We start from the raw sequence: 18,972 nt of genomic DNA, 5'->3' as shown, positions 1-18,972 counted from the left end.
TCTTGTAAGAAACAATAGATGGAATAAGAGATGTTAAGGCTGAAGAAGAGAAGATTAAGGGAGAAAGACAATCACTAATTCCCAGTTAGCATCTCTTTTGTATCAGGAATCTTAAGTTATCTTCTAGAACCTTACTTAATTTTCAGAATAATCTTATGCTATAAGGATTATTGTCTCCTATTACCAATGCCTCTTTGTGATTAAGCGACGTGTCGAAAGATTCTTTGGCAGCCAATACAAGTTGTGACTCCAACTCCTACATGTCTGAGATCAACGCCTGTACTTTTCCTACCACACCATAGGTCACTGTCACCTGCATTAGGTTCTACAGGAAATTATGTGCCAAGAATTGCTTCATTCAACGCTTTGTTCAACACTATTTTGGGCACCTATAATATACACTGTGCCAAGATTCTGCTCAAAGTGAGCTTCTGGGTTCTTAGAGGAAATAAAAATATGTGTCTGAATAATTCTAATGCAATATAGAAAGCAAAATTAATTTGAGAATTAATGTGCTTCCAGGAGAAAATACTACTGCTGAGGAAGGAATGTGACATTGAGCTGGGCTTTGGAAAATAGTGGTTTGGATGTGCTGAAATGTGACAGGGAGAGCATCCCAGGCAGAAAGAACAGCATGCTTGTGGGAAAATGAAATGCATGTCTAGAAATACCAAATAGCTTAGCGCAGCTCTAGCATACAGTATGAGAAAGTTAATGAGGAATATGTTGGATAAATGGATTGACCTAGATGAGGGAGGGTCAGAAATGTCAGGCTAATGAATTCTGTGATGTTCTCTAGGCAATGGGGAGTCACAATTGAATTTGCAAAAGTAGGGCAATGATCATGGCTCCAAATAGCTTTTTTTGTCTAAAGAACATACTGTAGGGCAGAGAACAGGTGGGAGAATTTTGAAGGCTTTTATGGTTCCAAGTGAGAGCTAACAAGAGCCTGGGTTATAGTACTGTCCAGCCTTCTTCTATTCCTCTTTTTTTAAATTTAAATTTAATTTTTTTTAGAGACAGGGTTTCTCTCTGCCACCCAGGCAGAAGTGCAATGGTATGATCACAGCTTACTGCAGCCTCTACCTCACAGGCTAAAGTGATCCTCTTACCTCAGACTCCTAAGTAGATGGGGCTACAAGCATGCATTAAAACACACGGCTAATTTTTAAATTTTCTGTAGAAATGAGGGTCTCCCTATGTTGCCCAGACTGGTCTCTAACTTCTGGGCTTCCATGATCCTCCTGCCTCAGCCACCCAAAGTGTTGTGATTACAGGTGTGAGGTCACTGCACCTAGCTTTCTATTCCTTTTTAAGGCCACCCAATCCTCATACATACCACTCAACTGCTGGCCTATCAAATGGGACTTGACCTACCCTACTTTGCCTTTTCTGAACCTCCTTTACCTTCATCTGCATTCACTAATCAAGATTCTTGGCTCCCTGGCTTCTGCCTTTAAATAGACCCATGTATTTGACTCTTATGCTTACTTTTCTGGTATTTGGTCACCTGTTTCCTCCCATGCATTCTGCGTTGATTTACTTTCTCATCCTTGAATTGGTCCATCATCTCTGGTAGACTTACGATGCCTCAGGCTCTGCTTTAGCCCTGCGGAACACATTCCCACATGCAGCAGTCAGAATTCATGGTTGCAAGCAGAAATTATTCTATAATAACTAGTTTAAGCAGAAAAATAAGGTGAATTTAATAAGGGTATTTGATACCTCATTGAATCTGCAAGAGGGCTGGAGAGTACGGTCCAGAGGCAGGATCTATGCCACATCACACTCTGAGGGCTGCTCAGTGAAAGAGGGTGCTATAGCTGCTGCGTGGCACAGACACCACAGCCCCCACCAATAATTCTCAACACCAGGAATTTCACCACCAGTGCCTGGCAGAGCTGGTGCCTCTCTTGTCGTTCTTATGAAATGGTAGATGACAAGTGCTCCTGCTTCCTAGGGTTGTTCACTTCTGAAGTGAAAACTTTATGATCATGTCTGATTGGTGAAGCCTAAGAGGATGCAGAGATGAATTGCTATGGTTTGGCTGTGTCCCCAGCCAAGTCTCATCTTGAACTGTAGCTCCAACAATTCCCAGGTGTCATGAGAGGGGCCCAGTGTGAAGTAATTGAATCACGGGGGTGGTTTTTTCCCATGCTCTTCTCATGATAGTGAATAAGTCTCAAGAGATCTGATGGTTTTATAAGGGGAGTTGGCCTGCACAAGCTCTCTTCTTGCCTGCCACCATGTAAGATATCCCTTGCTCTTCCACCATGATTGTGAGGCCTCCCAGCCTTGTGGAACTGTGAGCCAATTAAATCTCTTTCCTTTATAAATTACCCAGTCTCAGACATGGTTTTATCAGCAGCATGAAAATGGACTAATACATGGATGTATCACAAAGCTAATAAATCTTAAACCTCAGGGCCCTGTACTTAGGCAGACCCTTTCCAAGGCTCAGGGAGAGCCCTAGAAATGACTGTCTGTCCTATGCTTTTACAAAATTTGCAGAAAAAAACACTGTACCTGAAACTCTGCCTTCCATCACACTCACTAAATTTACACAATATTATCAATCATGAGTTGTGAAGCTTAAAGACAGTTTTCTAAACTGTCAATTTAAAAAAACATTGACCAGCTATGCCAAAGGAAACTAAAGTATCTTTCTTTTCTTTTTATAAAAAGAATAAAAATTAGAGCTGGATTTCATGAGAAAAAAAATGATTTGCCCAACATTTCAAGAGGCCAAAGTGGAAAGATCACTTGTGGCCAAGAGTTAAGACTGGCCTGGGCAACTTAGTGGGATCCCTTCTCTACAAAAATATTTTAATATAAAAAAATTATAAAATACTTGTCATGTGAATTGGTAATCAAAGAGTTAAAATAATAAAAAAATGTTAAAGAGGTATATTAGGCAAATTATTAATTTAAAAATTGCATTGTTTTTCTGGATTTGTGATGTTCCTGGTACTGGTTATCTCCTAAAATTTGCAGTTTTTTTTAATCATTCAAATTGAGTAGTTAATTTTTTAATCTAATTTTAAATTTGTAATGTTGTTGCTTTGTAAAAAGAAGGCCCCAAAACTGTATTAAGGTTAAATCCCTGCAAAACTGGAATCTGCCCCTGGCTGGATCCCTATATCCTAATTAAATAGGGTAAGAGAGCCAGTCCTAGCTTCTGCCTTGAGAAAGGACTCATAATATGGACAATTCTCTAAACATAAGAAGGATGTTGAGGAGAGAGATCCAAGATGGCTGATCACTAGCAGCTCGGGAATGTAGCTCCCAGTGAAAACGCAAAGAACGAGAGGACGCCACACCTTCATATGAATTCTTGTTGCTCACGCACCAGGAGATTCCCAGCGGAGGAGCCCCACAGGTCGCCAGTGCGACTCTTGTGACCGGCGAGGCGGTTTTGCCGGCGCCTCAGAGCGTCGGTTCTCGGTGCAGAGTCAGAAAAGCACCAACAATCTTAACGCCGCTGATTTAGTCGGTGCAGTGGGTTGCTCAGATTTCGGCGCTGAGAATCAATAAGTTGGACGTCCACTCAGAAACCCAATTACAAAGACGGTAATTATAAAGACCACAGATGGATAAATCTACAACGAAGGGAAGAAAACAGTCAAAAAAGGCTGAGAATACCCAAGATCAGAACGCCTCTTCCTCAGCAGAGGATCCCAGTTACTCATCAGCAACAGAACAAGGCTTGATGGAGAACGAGTATGTTCCAATTACAGAAGCAGGCTTCAAAATGTGGATAATGAGAAACTTCTGTGAATTAAAAGAACTTGTTCTAACACAATCTAAAGAAACTAAGAACTTTGAAAAAAGGTTTGACGAAATGTCAACAAGAATACAAAATTTAGAGAGGAAAATAAGTGAATTGATGGAGCTGAAAATCACAATACGAGAACTACGTGAAGTATGCACAAGTTTTAACAGCCGAATTCATCAAGCAGAAGAAAGGATATCAGAGGTCGAAGATCAACTTAATGAAATAAAACTAGAAGACAAGATTAGAGAAAAAAGGATAAAAAGGAATGAGCAAAGTCTCCAAGAAATATGGGACTATGTGAAAAGACCTAATCTACGCTTGATAGGTGTACCTGAATGTGACGAAGAGAATGAATCCAAGCTGGAAAATATGCTTCAGGATATTATTCAGGAAAATTTTCCCAACTTAGTAAGGCAGGATAATATTCAACTCCAGGTAATACAGAGAACACCACAAAGATACTCCTCAAGAAAAGCAACTCCAAGGCACATAATCGTCAGATTCACCAGGGTTGAAATGAAGGAGAAAATACTAAGGGCAGCCAGAGAGAAAGGTCAGGTTACCCACAAAGGGAAGCCTATCAGACTTACAGCAGATCTCTCAGCAGAAACCCTACAAGCCAGAAGAGAGTGGGGACCAATATTCAACATCCTTAAAGAATTTTCAACCAAGAATTTCACATCCAGCCAAACTAAGCTTCATAAGTGAAGGAAAAATAAAGTTTTTTGTGAGCAAGCAAGCACTCAGAGAATTCATCACCACCAGGCCTGCTTTACAAGAGGTTCTGAAAGAACCACTACATATAGAAAGGAACAAACAGTATTAGCCTTTCTAGAAAATACCAAAAAGTAAAGAACATTAATATAATGAAGAATTTATATCAACTAATGGGCAAATGGTAGTATTAAACTCACATATATTATTATTAATTCTAAATTTAAATTGACTAAATTCCCCAATTCAAAGACAGACAGCCAATTTGGACAAAAAACTAAAACTGTATGCTGCATCCAGACCCATCTCACATTCAAGGATACACAAAGACTCAAAACAAAGGATGGAGAGAGACTTACCAACTAACCAGAGAGCAAAAATAAATAAATAAAAAGCAGAAGTTACAATTTTTGCCTCTGATAAAATAGTATTTAAAGCAACAAAGATCAAAAGAAGCAAAGAAGGACATTATATAATGATAAAAGAATCAATGCAACAACAAGAAGAGTTAAAGGTCCTAAATATATACGCACCCAATACAGGAATACCCAGACATACAAGACTTATAAAGAGACTTAGACTCCCACACAATAATAGTGGGAGACTTCAACATTAATATTAGACAGATCAATGAGACAGAAAATTAACAACGATATCCAGGACTTGAACTCAGATCTGGAACAAGTAAACGTAATTAACATTTATAGAACTCTCCACTTTACACAAAATATACACTCTTATCAGTACCACATCATATCAACTTAGAAGTTTAAATGAAATGTTGGTTGGCTCCTTGTTTGTTATTCTCTTCCCTCATTTTCTTTCATGTCTCCATTATTAAGGATAATTATAGGCATACCCATATTTAGACTGCATTCTAGCCCGGGCGACAAAGCAATACCCCTATTCTCTCTCCCTCTTCCTCTTTCTCTGTCTTCCTCTTCTTTATTCTTTTTCTTATTATTCTTTTTCTCTTTCTAAAAAAAAAAAAAAAAGAAGGATGTTGAAACATGCTGGGTGGCCTCAGACATGATCATAAAGGATGTTGAAACATGCTGATGCTGGGTGGCCTCAGACATGACAAATGTCCCTTACGCTGTGCTTGAGTATATGTTTAGTATTTAGGAATAGCCCCTCTCTTGAGAAAATATACTTGGATAGATTTTGGAAAGGGAATGGAGAGGCAGGAGCACATGACAGAAATATTGTGTAGATGTGTTAAGAAATTGGATTGTGCATGAGCTGTGATGACCTGAGAGTTAACACAGATAATTATCAGGATGGCGCTGGGCACAGTGGCTCACGCCTGTAATCCCAGCACTTTGGGAGGCCAAGTGAGGTGGATCACAAGGTCAGGAGTTTGAGACCAGCCTGGCCAACATGGTGAAACCCACCTCCCCACCCCCCGTCTCTATTAAAAATATAAAAATTAGCTGGGCATGGTGGCAGTTGCCTGTAATCCCAACTACTTGGGAGGCTGAAGCACGAGAATCACTTGAACCTGGGAGGTGGAGGTTACAGCGAACTGAGATCACACCACTGCACTCCAGCTTGGGTGACAGAGTGAGACTCAGCCTAAAAAAAAAAAAAAAAATTATCAGGATGGTGATGCCCTTAACTGGGATAGGATTCTTAGAGCTGATACAGGTTCAGGGAGGAATTGGGGAGACAGGGAGTTTGATTTGAAACATTGTGGATTCAAATTGTATAAACCTTTGGAAGGACTAAAGTTAGCAGATCTGTTATGATTAATTCACTAATTAAAAAAAAAATATTCATCTTCTCATAGTGAAGTAGGAAAGACCACGAACAAACCTCTGGAACACTGAACTGGGAAGGAAATGGTGATTTATTTGACCGAGAGCTGCGGCAGCATAGATGCCTGACTGAGCTCCCCAACAAAGAAAATCCTTGCCTTTTAAAGGCTTACAACTCTAGAAATTACATGTGAAAGGGTCTTGATCCATGAAGTAGGCGTGGGGTATGTGACTTAGGTGGGGGCTTGATCGCGTTTAAGCCGAAATAATGCCTTCTGGAAAGATTCCTCCATACCATCCCTGCCATCTACAGGAATGCAATTAAGAGTGGTGCCTGGGTCTGCAAGCCTTTACTTCTCTGATTGAAATGCAATGTAGAAGTCTAGGGTGAAGGGCTCTTAGAAGTTTAAGAGGATTAAGGGTCTCCTTCCTCAATAGCGCTGGATGAGGAGTAGTACAAACTACATTTATAAAATATAACTTAGCACTCAAGGGGGGTTAAATAAAATGGCAGACCAATTTAGAACAAAAAATCAACGAATGTAATTGAAAGGCAGGTGTAATTAAAAAGGCATATTAGGCAAATTATTACTCACGATTAAATACCAGAGATCCTGCTTTGATTTTAACCAAATTTTAACCTTTTTTGCCCTAAAAACAGCACAACTAGGAAGTATTACCAAAACAAAAACCTGATGGGCTTACAGAAAATTATAATAGCAACTATTTACAGAGAGTTTACTATGCTTCAAGAACTATACTAAATAATTTGTGTGTAGATATATGTATATCTTTTATTGTTTTTTAAAAAACAACACAATATAGGCTGGGTGAGGTGGCCTGTAATCCCAGAACTTTGGGAGGCTGAGGCAGGTGGATCACCTGAGGCCAGGAGTTTGAGACCAGCCTGGCCAACATGGCAAAACCCTGTCTCTATTAAAAATACGAAAAATTAGCCGGGCATGGTGGCACGTGCCTGTAATCTCAGCTACTCGGGAGGCTGAGGCAGGAGAATTGCCTGAACCCAGGAGGCGGAGGTTACACTGAGCTGAGATCACCTCACTGCACTCTAGCCTGGGTGACAGAGGGAGACTCCGTCTCAAAAACAAAACAAAACGAAACAAACAAACAAAAAACCATAGTAGTATAACATTCTCATATTCCATATGGATAAACTAATCCTTAGAGTAGTTGAATGACCTGCCAGTGGTCTGGACTCCAATGCTCTTAGCCAGAACATTATATTGTCTTTCAGCATTCAGTTAAGCTGCCTTCACTATTTTGCTGGAACACACCTATGTGGGAGAGCGTTATGCAAATACATCGGCTTTGTTCCACCACAACCATGGTGAGCTAAATTTAACTTAATAGCGTCACATCCTTATTAAGGAACAATGACCCATTTAGAGTTGCACAGAAATAAGTGACCAATGAAATCACATTCCTCAAGTGTCCAGATTTTGGCAACTCTGTTGTTTGGAGTGTAGCGCTTGTTTAAAGGAGGAACATGACTTAAGGTATTTGTTTGAATAACAGGAAGATAGAAGTTATTGTATTCGAATGAATTATATTTAGTCTTACTCTCTCCCCCAGGCTGGAGTGCAGTGCTATGATCTCAGCTCACTGCAACTTCCACGTCCCAGGTTCAAGCAATTCTTAGGCCGCAGCCTCCAGAGTAGCTGGGACTACAGGCGCCTGCACCACATCCGGCTAACTTTTGAAACATTGTAGGATTAGTAGAGCCAGGTTTCACCATGTTAGCTAGGCTGGTCTCAAACTCCTGACCTCAGGTGATCTGACCTTCTGGCTTCCCAAAGTGCCAGGATTAGAGGCATGAGCCACCGTGTGCAGCCATAGAATATACACTTTTAAGAGGGACAGCATTACCCCAAGAAAGTGAAAGTTGGTTCTTGGGAGGAAAAAACCCATGATAATTCTGTGTATAATGCATAGATATAAACACAGAACATAAATATATACACGATATCTGTGATATTAAAATTTCATGGTGGGGCAGTTCAGAAAGAAGTGTCTAAAAAGGTTTCTTAGGCAGCAATAATAAAAAAAAAATGGTAGAGAAACAATAATCTGGGAACTAAACTTCAGGGCCTACAAATCCTTGTCGATTCAGCCCCAGTGTTTGTCAATGTCCTGCACAGAGTTAGGGCATAGTAAAGCGTATAATTAATATATTGAGGAATCAACTATTCATCTGCCTTTTTGACAGCAAATCACATTACGTATAGTGTTGTCATTATTTTAAAGAAGGGTAAAGCAGAGAGTTGGGAAAAGAAAAGTATGGAGTGGAAATGTCTTTATTTCTTGTTTTGTTTTGTTTTAAGGAAACTGGGCAGGTAGGGCAGGAACATCTATATATAAATAATCCAGTGTTCAATGCAGAAATGAAGTTACTTCTCTATTTTTCCAGAAGCCTACTCTGTCACAATTAGCTAGTGCTGACATTTAGTTATCTTTGTGCAAAATGCCTAATTTAGATATTAGCATACAGCATTCAAATGAGAACTTTGCTATTATTCTGAGAACAGAGTATTTTGCCTAAACTCCTTCTCGGTATTATTACATCTTCCACATGAGCCCAGACCTGACTATTAGGAGCTCAAAGCCCTGACTACCAAGAAGCGGGTGTGAAGTCTGGAAGAAGAGAAGTGCAATGGCTTCCAGCCACTTAATAGTATCCATTCTTGGCCAGAGAGTGACCCATGCCTGTCTCCTAATAGACTAACACTGGGTTCCTTTTAGTTCAGCATTGGGACAGCTGACAGTAATTTAGACAGTGGGGAATTTCTTGTGGTCTCTTTCTATTTCCCCAGCACAAGACTTCTTTGCAGCTTCCTCTTATCAAAAGTCACAACCTCTAAGGGTTTTTTAGAAACAAAAGAAATGCTACAGTTATGATCTGGTGCTAACTGATTTCTCCTGGACCCTGTACTTTAAGTGCCCATGGTCATACGGGAAAACTCCTTTTTGTTTTTTTGTCTTGTTCTGTTTTTGAGACAGGGTCTCACTCTGCTCAGGCTGGAGTGTAGTGGCACAATCTTGGCTTACTGCAAACCCTACCTCCCAGGTTCAAGTGATTCTCCCACTTCAGCCTCCAATGTAGCTGGGACAACAGGCATGTGCCACCACACCTGGCTAGTTTTTATATTTTTTGGTAGATAAGGGGTTGTACCATGTTAGCCAGACTGGTCTCAAACTCCTGACCTCAAGTGATCTGCTCACCTCAGCATCTGAAAATGCTGGGATTACAGGCCTGAGCCACTGTGCCCAAGCCCAACCAGGAAAACTCCTTTTTTTTTTTTTTTTTTTTTTTTTGAGACAGTTTCACTTTTGTTGCCCAAGCTGGAGTGCAATGATGCGATCTCAGCTCATTGCAACCACCACCTCCAGGGTTCAAGCAATTCTCTTGCCTCAGCCTCCTGGGTAGCTGGGATTACAAGCATGCACCACCATGCCCGGCTAATTTGTGTATTTTTAGTAGAGATGGGGTTTCACTGTGTTATCCAGGCTGATCTCGAACTCCTGACCTCATGTGATCCACCCACCTTGGCCTCCCAAAGTGCTGGGATTGCAGGTATGAGCCACCGCTCCTGGCTGGAAAACTTTTAATATGAAGATCTTCAAGGGCATTCCATCTTCTAATGTTGGTTTTATCCTCATCAGTGTCCTGTTCTGTACACCTTAAGTGTCACGAGAGTCCCATACGTTGGGTTAAGTAGAAAGAAAGACCCTTGATAGCATGTTATACCAAAATAGAATTTCTACATATTTGTTAGATACATTTCTGAGAAAAGCAATAACAATAATTAAGAGTCTAGAAAGTAAAACTCTTTAGAAAAAGTAAAATTAATTACTCTGAAAGAGTCAGCTAAAGTGATTTAACCAATTACTACAGATGAGGTATAAAAACATGTCCCCTGCTGGGTACAGTGGCTCACGCCTGTAATCCCAGCACTTCGGGAGGCTGAGGCAGGTGGATCAGCTGAGGTCAGGAGTTCAAGACCAAGCTGATCAACATGGAGAGACCCCAACTCTACTAAAAATACAAAATTAGCTGGCTGTGGTAGTGCATGCCAGTAATCCCAACTACTTGGGAGGCTGAGGCAGAAGAATCTCTTGAACCTGGGAAGCAGAGGTGTGGTGAGCTACCACTCCATTGTACTCCAGCCTGGGCAACGAGAGCGAAACTCCATCTCAAAAAAAAAGTCACCGTATTTCACCCATTTTAAGAGGATCTACATGTTTGTAGAAATGATTACACAAGGATAAATTTCTCAGAAACATAAGAAAATATTCCACTGGAAGGCCGGGCACGGTGGCTCAAGCCTGTAATCCCAGCACTTTGGGAGGCCGAGGAGGGTGGATCACGAGGTCAAGAGATCGAGACCATCCTGGCCAACATGGTGAAACCCCGTCTCTACTAAAAAAAAAAAAAAATACAAAAAATTAGCTGGGCATGGTGGTGCGTGCCTGTAATCCCAGCTACTCAGGAGGCTGAGGCAGGAGAATTGCCTGAACCCAGGAGGCGGAGGTTGCGGTGAGCCGAGATCGCGCCATTGCACTCCAGCCTGGGTAACGAGCGAAACTCCATCTCAAAAAAAAAAAAAAAAAAAAAAAAAAAAGAAAGAAAGAAAATATTCCACTGGAGAACAAACAGGAGATTTGGGAGAGGAGATTTTGACTGGAAGAAGGAAATGGAATTTGAAACACAGGAGAGTTGTTAGCCTTTGAAAGGGATCCATTCTTTCTTTGAGACATTTAGAGAAGAAAAAGGTGATAGACACAGGGAAATAACTCAGGGGAAAAGTTAGCCAGAGTTCCACTGATAGATATATCTTGATTTATCTCAAGAGAACCATTCTTGAAGTCTGGACTCAGTGAAGCCTGTATTCAGAATTTATTTCTGAGTCCATGTAAATGCTCCCCTGGAGCTGTTATTTCATCCACTCCTTCATCATCCATGTTTTGAAATCCACAAGCCCTTGGAGGCATGAAGGTCAGGGTTGGCAGGTTGCTTCTAGTCAATGGCAAAGAGCATGATCCTTAGTATACCTTGGTTGTACTAGCACCATATAAACTGTGCCACAACAGGAGGGTGACAAAGGTCATTAACTCTAATGTCAGCAGTAAGGAGGAACTGAAAACTATGAACTAGGGAAGAATTTGAAACAGTCTGTGTGGGAAGTATATGTGGGAGTTCATGTGCACTGATAAAGTGTTACTGACTTTCAGTAGTCAAAAGAAGAATGAAGGACATTTATGTGGAGATTTTTTGACCTAGGGAATTCAAACAATTACGATGCACATTTAAAGAAAGAGTGAAGTGAATTTACAAAGTACAGTTGAGACTCTCTGACAGACCTCCATTTAGTCAAATCTCCAGATTAGTCAATCCTCTCCATTCTCTTTAAAATGTTCTGGGAGGCTGAGCATGGTGGCTCACACCTGTAATCCCAGCACTTTTGGATGCTGAGGCAGGAGGATCCCTTGGTCCTGGAGTTCAAGACCAGCTAGGGAACAGAGTGAGACTCCTTATCTACAAAAAGAAAAGAATGTTCTGACAGATGCCCATGACAGACTGTCATACAAATTGCTCAAGGCTAGTTCTCATTCTAGTTCACTTCTCCTCCCATCAGCTAAATTGTTTGCACCAAAAACACTTGTTATTGCATCTATATACTTTGTTTCTTTTAAACAATTACCATACATTAAAATAGACTTTTTATTATACAGTTCTATGAATTTCAATTCATATATAGGTTAGGATAACCACCACCACAAGTAAGGCCACAGAAAACTTCCATTGCCCCTGAAAGTCTCTCATGCTGTTCTTTTTATAATCACACTCTCCCCTTAACCCTACAGTTTTGTCCTCTGGTACAAACCCCTGATCTGTTCTTTAACCCTACAGTTTTGTACTCTGGAAAATCACGTAGATGAATTTATGTAGTATATAACCTTTTGAGACTTTTTTTTCATTCAACATAATGGTTTTGAGATTCAGTCAAATTGCTGTGTGTTTCAATGGTTTGTTCCTTAATACTGATATGTAGAATTTTACTTTAGGGATGTGCCCCAGCTTTTCTATCCATTCACCCACTGAACGATATTTGTTTCCTGTTTGTAGATATTGTAAATAGAACTGTTATAAACAGCCCTATACAGGATTTTGTGTGACAATGTGTTTCCATATCTCTAAGATGACTGCACTAAAAGTCTAAACATAAACTATGGTAAGTTTATGTTTAACTTTCTAAGCCAGATTGTTGTCCAGAGTGGCTGTCCCATTTTGTATTTCCACCAGCAATGTATAAGAGCTTCAGTTGTACTGCATTGTTATCAGCAGTGGAATTGTCAATATTTAAAAAAGCCATTTTAATAGGTGTGATGTGGTATCCCATCATGTTTTTAATTTTTATTTCACTTATGGCTAAAGATATTGAATATCTTTTCATGTGCTTATTTGCAATCTATATATCTTCTTTTTTTTATTGCATTTTAGGTTTGGGGGTACATGTGAAGAACATGTAAGATTGTTGCATAGGTACACACATGGCAGTGTGGTTTGCTGCCTTCCTTCCCCTCACCTGTATCTGACATTTCTCCCCATGCTATCTCTTCCTACCTCCCCACCCCACCTCCCCAATTCCCCCAATGGACCCCAGTGTGTAGTGCTCCCCTCCCTGTGTCCATGTGTTCTCATTGTTCAACACCCGCCTATAAGTGAGAACATGCGGTGTTTGATTTTCTGCTCTTGTGTCAATTTGCTGAGAATGATGGTTCCCAGGTTCATCTATGTCCTTACAAAGGACGCGAACTCATCGTTTTTGATGGCTGCGTAATATTCCATAGTGTATATGTACCACATTTTCCCTATCCAGTCTATCATCGATGGGCATTTGGGTTGGTTCCAGGTCTTTGCTATTGTAAACAGTGCTGCAATGAACATTCGTGTGCATGTGTCCTTATAGTAGAATGATTTATAATCCTTTGGATATATACACAGTAATGGGATTGCTGGGTCAAATGGGATTTCTATTTTTAGGTCATTGAGGAATCGTCACACTGTCTTCCACAATGGTTGAATTAATTTACACTCCCACCAACAGTGTAAAAGTGTTCTACAAGGCTACAGTAATCAAAACAGTATGGTACTGGTAGCAAAACAGAGATATAGACCAATGGAACAGAACAGAGGCCTCAGAGGAAATACAACATATTTACAACCATCTGATCTTCAACAAACGTGACAAAAACAAGCAATGGGGAAAGGATACCCTGTTTAATAAATGGTGTTGGCAAAACTGGTTAGCCATGTGCAGAAAGCAGAAACAGGACCCCTTCCTGACACCTTACACCAAAATTAACTCCAGATGGATTAAAGACTTAAACATCAGACCTAACACCATAAAAACCATAGAAGAAAATCTATGCAATCTATGTCTTCTTTTGGTGAAGCGCCAACCATCATTTCTTCCAATCTATTTTTTTTTTTTTTTTTTTTTTGAGACGGAGTTTCACTCTTGTTACCCAGGCTGGAGTGCAATGGCGTGATCTCGGCTCACCGTAACCTCCATCTCCTGGGTTCAAGCAATTCTCCTGCCTCAGCTTCCTGAGTAGCTGGGACTACAGGTGTGTGCCACCATGCCCAGCTAATTTTTGTATTTTTAGTAAAGACGGGATTTCCCCATGTTGACCAGGATGGTCTCAAACTCCTGACTTCAGGTGGTCTACCCACCTCAGCCTCCCAAAGTGCTGGGATTATAGGTGTGAGCCACCATATCTGGCCAGTTTATTTTTGTTATTTTATTTCCACTTCTAAAATTTTCATTTGGCTCTTTTTTTTCTTTCTTTCTGAGATGGAGTCTCACTCTGTCACCCAGGCTAGAGTGCAGTGGCATGATCTCAGCTCACTGCAACCTCTGCTTCCCTGGCTCAAGCAATTCTCATCCATTCAAATGGTTCTCTTGTCTCAGCCTCCCCAAGTATCTCAGACTACAGGGTCCACCACCACTCTTGGCTAATTTTTGTATTTTTGAGGGAGACAGGGTTGGCCAGGCTGGTCTTGAACTCTTGTCCTCAAGGGATCCACCTACCTTGGCCTCCCAAAGTGCTGGTATTACAGGCATAAGCCACCCTGCCTGGTCTATTTGGCTTTTCTTTATATCTTTCTTTCTTTGCTGAGACTTTCTAATTTTCCATGTGATTCTAGGGTGTTTGTGATTGCATGTTGAAGTATTTTATAATAGCTGCTTTAAAAATTTTTATCAGATAATTCTAACTTAAATGTCATCTCAGCTTTGGCCTCTGTTAATTGTCTTGTCCTATTTAAATGGAATGTTCCTGACTTTTTGATATCAAGTAATTTGGGGTTGTATGCTGGACATTTTGAATATTATATTATGAGATGCTGGGCCTTGTTTAAATCCTATGGAGAATGTTGCTATTTTTGTTTAAGTAGGCAAATATTCTAGTTAGGTTCAGTTCATAATTTCCAGTGTACTTTCAGTGGATTATTGGTTCTGACATCAATTCAGTTTTCAATGCCTTTGCTGTGCTGTTGGGATCTGTCCCATATGTGCACCACCCCATGGCCAATATGATAAGGAGGAAAAGAGTCTATCTGCTAAGTTCTCAAATTTTTATATAAGCAGTATAAATGCTGATTAAGTTCAGATCCATGTGTGTGCAGCTTTGGAGTGAGCTTGGCATTCATAAATAACTTTATGGGGTTACTTTTTTTTTTTTTTTTTTTTTTTTTTTGAGATGGAGTTTCACTCTTGTTACCCAGGCTGGAGTGCAATGGCGCAATCTCGGCTCACCACAACCTCCGCCACCTGGGTTCAGGCAATTCTCCTGCCTCAGCCTCCTGAGTAGCTGGGATGACAGGCACATGTCACCATGCCCAGCTAATTTTTTGTATCTTTAGTAGAGACGGGGTTTCACCATGTTGACCAGGATGGTCTCGATCTTTTGACCTCGTGATCCACCTGCCTCAGCCTCCCAAAGTGCTGGGATTACAGGCTTGAGCCACCGCGCCCGGCTTTATGGGGTTACTTTTGCAAGCACTTCTCTTTCCCAATACTTTCCAGTTTCCTGGACTCACCTTTTTTTGGTTTTCTGGCCTGAAAGGTGGAGCTCTGTTTATACAACTTTGCTGTAAACTTCCATAGCTGTGCCCACCTGTGGGGCTGAACCTTAGGAGGACTGGAGAAAAAGACTGACTCAGTGTCACTTCAGTCAGTGGTACTTCACATTCTGGGCTTTCCCCCAGCCTTAACCTGCCTGCTATTATTTATTTTTCAGATAAACAGCTCTTCCTTGCATTCTGTCCAGATTTTACAGCTGCATTCAGTGAGAAAGACTGGAAGGAATGTGCTTACCCTTCTCTAAACCGAAACTCCTATAGATTTTAATTAAACATAATGTAAACCAATATAACATGAGTACAGGGGCAAAAATAAAGTTCTGTAATATAAAAAGTTATAAACCCCTCCCTACCACAAACACATAAACATGTGGTCAAAATTTACTGTAGTAAATTGAATACTTTGGAGGATCTCTATAGAGGTGAGTAGCTATATATATATATACACACACACTATATATATGTTTGTGTATATATATGTTTATATATATAGACATATATATATACACACTATATATATGTTTGTGTTCTGGGTGTTGTGTGTGTGTGTATATATATATATATATATATATACACAAAACCCAGAACACAAACAAAAACTTAAGACATCTATAAATAACAGTAAAAGATTAGGGGGAAATCACTGAAATCTAGATGAATTCTGTACTTGTTCCACAAATCTGTATAGGTTTTTACGCCACTTTATAAAAATCATATCCAGAAAAATCACATCATGGGTATCTGCATTCTAGAAAGAAGACTCAGAACTCCATTTAGCAGACCCTTTTTAAATCAAATAGTCTTGGCCCTAAGTTAAAAGTCTAGCAAATGAATGTTTCATGTATGTTTGAAGATAAAATAAGATGTTTATCATATTCTTATTTATTTATTTATTTATTTGAGACCGGACGTCACTCTGTTGTCCAGGCTGAAGTGCTGTGGTATAATCATGGTTCACTTAACCCAGAACTTCTGGGCTTAAGCAGCCTCCTGCCTCAGACACCCGAGTAGCTAAAACTGTAAATATGTGATACCACACCTGGCTGATTTTTTTTTTTTTCACTTTTTATAGAGAAGAGCCCCAGGCTGGTCTTGAACTCCTGGGCTCAACTGATCCTCCCTCCTTGACCTCCCAAAGTGCTAGGATTACAGGCATCAAGCATCACACCAAGCTTATGTGTGTATTTTAAAAATGATTCCACCCAAATTATTTTGGGTGTCTCTTCCTGATGAAGGAAGTCTTTTACAGAATGTTTTAGAAAGTGACCCAGATATGTTCAGTTGTTTGTTAGACTGAGAAAGAGAAACTGAGGCAGAAAAACCAGTTAAGAGTTTACTTTCATAATTAAAATGAGTGCCTGCCTTTGGGTGATAACAAGCAGAACAGAAAGAACAGATAAAAGAGACTGTTAGAAAGAGACCCAGGCCAGGCACAGTAGCTTGCATCCATAGTCCCAGCACTTTGGGAGGCTGAGGCAGGTCTATCTCTTGAGCACAGAAGTTCAAGACCAACATGGCAAAACCCTGTTTCTACAAAAAATACAAAGAACTAGCTCAATGTGGTGTTGCACATCTGTAGTCCCAACTACCTGAGAGGCTAAGGTGAGAGGACCACCTGAGCCTTGGAGATCAAGGCTGCAGTAAGCCCTCATTGCACCACTGCACTCTAGCCTAGCAACATGGAGAAACTGTCTCAGAGAGAGGGAGAGAGAGAGAGAGAGAGAAAGAGAGAGAGAGAGAGAGAGAGGAGAGAGAGAGAGAGATCTAGTTAGATTTGATCTTGTTAGCCATAGGGAAAAATATAATGGAGAAATTGTCAAGATGACTCTGAGGTTGGGGCCTGAGTAATTGAATAGTGTCATTAAGAAAAATAGGAAAGCTAAATGTGGGAAGCATTTTAGGATCAAAAAAGTACTTCCAGAAGGGCAAGAATAAGATAAAGACTTAAGTTTTATACCTGCTAAATTTGATGGGACGATTTTATGTCCAAGTGAAAATGCCAAGCATAGAAAGGGTGATTCTACTTCCATCCTCTTCCTCCTATTGTAGAGTTTGACATTTACTGAGATTAAAGTAATAGAAAGTGGCCTTTCCCACTGTAGCTTCAGGCTGAAAGTACAACAGACACATTTTTAGCATAAAAACGAAAAGGTGCTATACTAGGAAGAAATAAATCTTCACAGGGAAAGTTTGAGTACCTTTTAAATATTTTGTCCTTGAGATCAGATCATCTTAAGGACTTTTCTTTTCAACTCTCAATCAGAAGCAGTCCCGAATACATACAGTAGTCCTCCCTTATCTGGAGAGGAGATGTTCCAAGGCCCCTGATGGATACCTTAAACCATAAGTAGTACTGAACACTGCATATAGTCAGCCCTCCTTATCTGTGGGTTTAGCAACTGTGAGCTTAACCAACCATGGATTGAAAATATTTTTTTTAAAAAAAACTAAGTAATTCTCTTTGTGAAGAAAATTTTGAAACTAGTTTCATTTACCAACAATCACTAAAGTCATGTGAACTAAAAGGCATTTGAGCTAGCTTCTATTTTTCTGATAAAATATTGGATTCAAGCCCTTTTCTTTTAGACCACTTGATTAGAGGTCTTTCATATAATTTGGTAGTGAAATATTACATGCACATGACACATATAAACATATAGGCATACAGACACAGACAGAAGCGTGTCTTAGAGATTTGTAAGATTCTTCATTTGTCAGTTCTCAAATAGTTTCTTCCCTGCTTTAGACTGTCAGTCATTTCCAAAGACATGACCCCTAGGTGAAACAAGATAGAAAATATGCATCTCAAAAGCACAGAACTTAGGCCTAAACACCATTATCTGAAGACAAGATTCCCAGGAATTTTCATTTCAACTTTGTTTTGTTTGTTTTGAGGCAGAGTCTCACTCCATCACCAAGGCTGGAGTGCAGTGGCATTATCTTGGCTCACTTCAACCTCTGCCTCTCCAGTTCAGGCAAGTCTCCTGCCTCAGCCTCCTGAGTAGCTGGAATTACATGCGTGTACCATCACGCTAATGTTTGTATTTTTCAGTAGAGAAGGGGTTTCACCATGTTGGCCAGGTTGCTCTGACCTCCAATAATCCATGCGCCTTGGCCTCCCAAAGTGCTGGGATTACAGGTGTGAGCCACCGCACCCAGCCTCAACTTAGTTTGTTTTTTAATTATATTTCTGGCTTTAGGGTGGAGCCCTTTAGTGAATATGTGTGGGAACATATGTAGACTTTAGGGCCTAAACCATGCTTTTAAGATCTGAATACACAAAGAAACAGGTAGCTCCCTGTAGTAATGACCATGTATAAATGTCATCAGCCACCTCTAGAACTGCAGCTCTTGCCCAAATCACCAGCCAAAACACATGAAGGTCAAGTCCTCACACTGTACAAAGTAATCCCAGGTTCCTCCCAAAGCCAAAGAGATTAGATAATGCAAGACAAAAGGGAGAAGAGTTTTAGATCCAGGAGGAACTTGCCTGTAACTCCTGAAACTTTGCAAGAACAGCAGAAGACCCCCAAAAAGGGGATGAATGGTGCCTTTTTCTG

The 18,972-nt window shown here is 40.3% G+C and overlaps 1 long non-coding RNA gene across 1 annotated transcript in view; it reads right to left on the bottom strand.

Annotated features, from left to right (window-relative positions):
* Positions 1-370: 370 nt before the first annotated feature.
* The window catches only part of LOC141584298 (uncharacterized), a 131,007-nt gene continuing 112,405 nt past the window's right edge, over positions 371-18,972 (bottom strand). The window contains exons 4-5 of the long non-coding RNA XR_012517270.1: positions 17,370-17,452; positions 371-1,609 (exon numbers count right to left, since the gene is read on the bottom strand). This is a non-coding gene — a long non-coding RNA (uncharacterized LOC141584298). The remainder of the gene's footprint in view (positions 1,610-17,369; positions 17,453-18,972) is intronic.

Source organism: Saimiri boliviensis, chromosome 4 (genome assembly GCF_048565385.1).
Source record: "Saimiri boliviensis isolate mSaiBol1 chromosome 4, mSaiBol1.pri, whole genome shotgun sequence".
In the NCBI taxonomy this organism is placed as follows: domain Eukaryota; kingdom Metazoa; phylum Chordata; class Mammalia; order Primates; family Cebidae; genus Saimiri; species Saimiri boliviensis.
Note: the sequence above shows the minus strand (reverse complement) of the source record. Positions and strands in the feature narration are given on the sequence as shown.